The sequence below is a fragment of the Propithecus coquereli genome, unplaced genomic scaffold (genome assembly GCF_000956105.1).
Source record: "Propithecus coquereli isolate 6110/MARCELLA unplaced genomic scaffold, Pcoq_1.0 Scaffold50, whole genome shotgun sequence".
Lineage (NCBI taxonomy): Eukaryota > Metazoa > Chordata > Mammalia > Primates > Indriidae > Propithecus > Propithecus coquereli.
The window spans coordinates 565963-570941 of NW_012150841.1; the positions used below are offsets into that span (position 1 = coordinate 565963).

General features: G+C 38.1%; 1 protein-coding gene across 1 annotated transcript in view; it reads right to left on the reverse strand.

Annotated features, from left to right (window-relative positions):
• Nucleotides 1-4979, reverse strand: part of OTOGL (otogelin-like) — a 154176-nt gene that overhangs the window by 87471 nt on the left and 61726 nt on the right. The gene's annotated exons all lie outside the window — the stretch shown is intronic.

The following is a 4979-nucleotide window of genomic DNA, read 5'->3' on the forward strand; positions in this document are numbered from 1 at the left end:
ATAAAGCCTTTTTCCATTTTATTGCTACAGTTCAAATTTATCAATCATTCTCATTTTCTTTATCAATAAACAACCAATAAGCCAATATGTCACTTAGGTCACTCTTAAAGTAAATATTTTCACTTCAGACAACACATCTTTTGTTGTATTTTAAGGAGTTCTCGGTCTGAATAGTTATTTGACTACGAATTGGAATTCAAATAGATACAAAACTTTGGTGTGTGTTAGTAAATAAAATAATGTATATCGTTTGAGCACTTGCTTTGAACTTTATATATGTTATCTCATTTAATTCTTATGATAACTTTTTGAATTCAGTATTATCTCCATTTAACATATCAGGAAACTGCTATTAAGAAAGATTAATTAATTGTCCAAGGTCACTTCACTACACAAGTTCAGAGACAGAGTTCAAATATTTAATCTGTTCCTTTTGTTTTTATGCCACTTGTAAAGAAATTAGGAAGAGTCTAGCAATCGTTGAGGAGAAAAGTCAATTTTAGATTGTAAAGAAGCTTTACTTTCAAAGAAGATAATTTAGCCTCCCACACTCTGAATCTAACACTTTCACCTCTATTTAGACCCATTTCCTTCAGCCACACCCCACTCCACCCACTAAAAACACTGTCTCTAGAATCAAGGTTTCTAACTTCGTATCCCAGTTTTATGGATGGGCTTCATTGGTTCTACAGACCCTGGAAATTCATTATAAAATGTTGTTTGGAAGTATTTGCATTTTTTAAAATTTTTAATTGATAAATTATAATTGTATACATTTATGAGGTATAACAGGATGCTATGATATATATGTATATCATGTAAAATGATTAAATCAAGGTAATTAACATATTCATCACCTCATATACTTAGTAGTTTTTAGGAGAAAAGTCCATGGTTTTTGTCAAGTTTTCGGAGTGGTTGTTATCCCCCACAGAAGTTAAAAGCCACTGCTGTAAGAGCCACTTCACTCACTTGTCAAATGTGGGAATTTCAGCAAAAGGAAAGGAAGGAATATGACATTTCTCTTTGGACTCAATGTCCAATTTTCAAAGCCCACACACATTTCCTGAATCTTTTTCATATTGAGACATACGGCTTGGTGTTTATTTTCACAGTGAGAAAAAATCATTAAATGTTTAGAAATCATATAGGTCTTGATGAAAATTCTCCACACTTAGTTTTTCACATCATTACCAAATGAATATCTCTTACTTCGGCTAAATTCTTCCTGTCTTAATAATTACTATAGCATAGTGCCTAGAGGGTAGGCTTTTAATGAATGGTGTTGATGGAATATTTATCGCTCTCTCTGTAACCCATTTTTCCTACATAGGTGTGGAGAGCTTTTGCTTCTTTTTAAACAATCCTTTCACAAAACATTGTCTAAATTTTGAAAAGGAGAATAATAAAGGTCATTAAGATGATTATAGCATTGTACTATTCAAAAAATAATGCCATACTTCTCTGACTTTCTGAATAATTTCCAAAGAAGAAAAAAATATATAATTTAGGGTTTTGCTTTGCTCTTCCTCTTAGCAAGAGCTATTTAGATTAAGGGATGTGAAAAGCTGACTGAAAGGCTTTCTGTTGCCATCACACTTCTATTACTATTAATTAAAGTGCCTCCGTGTTAGCTTTATTCTTTGTATTAAATCTGAAATGTCAAGAAATAGTCTATTCTGTATGGTTTGTCTTACAATAGCATGTTATGCTGACAGTAATTTGAAACAATAGCAGTGCCTAAGAGTCACATTTCTACAATTTCCATTTCTAACTTATTTCAAGTTAATATCAGGTTTAGAAATGCTACAGAGTTGCTAAGCAACATAGTAAGTAATGATTACAAAGCTAGAGGAAAAAGGTCAACATCAGTGTGTCATATGAGTTCCTCAAAACCCCTTATTCTCAAGCATTAAAAGCTTTCATACAGAATATTCCCCCAAATGATTCTGAAACATAAACTGTCAGCACCTTTCAAGGTAACACGTGAGATTATACTGGACATGTCAGTCTCAGCACCTGTGGGTAATTATTCCCAACAAAGTCCCTGCTGATCCTGTAGCCTCAGGCAGCCATGGTTTATGTCCCAAAGCAGTACATTCGTTGACAGGACAAAGGATTTTAATGCTGCCAGAAAAAAACAACTCCAGCCAATTAGATTCTCTTTCAAATTTGAACCAGAAAATACTGATTTAAAAAAAATGTTTTGCAGTAAAGTCTGAGGGTGAATAAAAATAGAAAGGATATAAGGTGGAGTAGGGGCTGAACAGGTGAGAGCAAGCTGAACATAGGGGGAAGCAGAAACAATGCCTGAACTGAAGCAAAAGTAGAGAAAAGATACAGAAAAGAGAGTTAGACACACAGGCCTGAGTAAGCAGAAAATAGAGCAGTCACTCAGAGATTGTCCCAGTTGAATGAATGACATCAGAGTACCCAAGAATCTCTGCTGCCTGGGAGACAAAACCACCCTTCGGTTGACAGCTCCTTGAGGTTCTTGGAGAGTTCCCCTGAGATGTTATCTCTTTAGGGCTTTACATGCAAATGACCACAGCGCCCCCCACTGTTTGTTACTTGAAATAGCAAGCACTTAACCAAAACGTCACTGAGAAGGAAAACCACCTGCTTCACCACCAAGGAAATCTACTTGAAAACACACCAGTAAAAGGAGAAGTGAGTTATAATGGATGGAATGAAAGCACCCATGCTTCTGTCTTCCATGAAACGATGCTTCTCTGGTCAAAACCAGTTACAGTTCCACAACAAAGCTTTTATTTTGCCTGCTGTTATAGCCTCTTGTTTATGAATGCTGCCCCTAAATGTAAAACAATTGAGAATAAAGCTAATGTTTTAATAATTGTATCCTTAACACCTCTAGCATAGAGGCATAAGGTACAGACTTAAATATTTAATAAATGAATAAATAAAAATTAAAAAGTGGAAAAATAATTACTAGAAAATCTATGCTTCTACTATTAAAATATTTTAGAAGGTTTTAATACATAGGATCTGTCTTAAGTCCATTTTGTGCCACCATAACATAGTATCTGAGACTGGGTAATTTATAAAAAACAGAAATTTATTGGCTCCAGTTCTGGAGGCTGGGAAGTCTAAGGTCAAGGTGCCAGCAGGTTCAGTATCTGGTGAAACCATTATCTTCTTCCAAGATGGCACCTTCCATGCTGCAACCTCCGGAGGAGAGCAAAGTTGGATCCTCACATGGCAGAAGGCAGAAGGGCCAAGAGTGCAAGAGAGGACAAACCAACCTCTGCAAGCCCTTTTTATAATGTCATTAACTCTTCTTGAGGGCAGAGCCCTCATGACCTTAACACCTCCTTTTAGGTCCCACTTCCCAACACTGTCACCTTAAGGATTAAGTTTCCGACACATGAATTCTGCAGGACACATTCAAACCACAGCATTCTGCCCCTGGCCAAATTCATGTGCTTCTTACATGTAAAATACATCCATTCCATTCTGACAGCTTCCAAAATCTCAGCTCATTTCAGCATCAATTTTAAAGTTTAAATCCAAAGTCTTATCTACAGATCACATGAGTAACTCAAGGTACAATTCATTCTGAGGCAAATTCCACTCCAGCTGTGAGCCTGTGAGATCAAAACAAGTTACATGCTTCCAAAATACAACAGCGGAACAGACATAAGACAGATATTTCCATTCCAAAAGGTAGAAATAGGCAAGATGAAAAAAGTAACATCCCAAGTAAATCCAAAACCCAACAGGGCAAAGAACACTAAATCCTAAGTCTTGGGAATAACCTTCTTTGGCCCACCTTCCAGACACACTGGGGCATGGGCTGGACCCCCAATGTCTCAGACAGCCCTGCCCCAGTGGCTTTGCTGAGCTCAGCCCAGCCAACAGCTCTTATGGGTTGGAGTCTTGTGCCTGCAGCTCTCCCAGGCTAGTCTTACACACTGGTGGACGCACAGTTCTGGGGTCTTGGGAAAGGCTCCAACCCCACTGTTACGTTGACCATTACCCTAGTGGGGATGTTCTGTGGTGGGTCAGTTCCTCTATCAGGTCTCTGAAGTATCCTTTGAAATCTAGGTGGAGGCATCCATGCCTCCATAGCTTGAGTATTTTGTGCATCTGCGAAATTAGCAACACGAGGACACTGCCAAAGTTTACAACTTGTACCTTCCAGAGCTGCATCTGGGCCTGCTAGGGCCACATCTGGGTCAGTGGAAGAGCACTGCACCATAATGCAGGAAGCAGACACAAGACTTTGCAGGACAGTTAATGCTGCGATCCAAGGGTGCCCTGGGCCCCTCTTTTGAAATCTTTCTGCCCTCAAGGCCCTCGCACTCTGAGCCTGTGATGAGAGTGTAGCATCCTCCATGATCTCTAAAATGCCTTCAGGGTCATTTTCCTATTTACTTGATGAATAGCACCTGACTTCCTTCTATCCCTATTACTCTCCTTTTCACAAGGTCACTTGATGAACTGTTGGTTTTCTCTCTTAAGCGTGTCTTTTCCTTCTTTACATGAACAGGCTGTGAATTTTCCAAATCTTTACATTCTGCCTTCCTTTGAATTATGAATTCTGTCTTAAATCATTATTTCCTCTTGCATTTTACTATATATAGCTCCTTCAATATTTTCCTTATAAATTTCTTTCTTCTACCAGATATCCTAGTTCATTGCTCTTAAATTCTGCCTTCCATAAAGCTGTAGGACACAACATAATTCAGTCAAATTCTTTGCCACTTTATAACAAGGATGGCTTTATTCCAATTTCCAACACCCTGTTCCTCATAGCCATTTGAGACCTCATCATTGCCTTTACTATCCATATTTTTACCAACATTCTGAAATTTATTTCCTCACAGTCCTCAAGGCTAAAAGTTCAAGATTAAGACACCGGCATCTTCTTAATGAGGGCCTTCTTGATGCACCATCACATGGTGGAAGGCAAAGACGGACAGAGAAGGGGCCTAACTTGCCCTTTTATAATAACATTA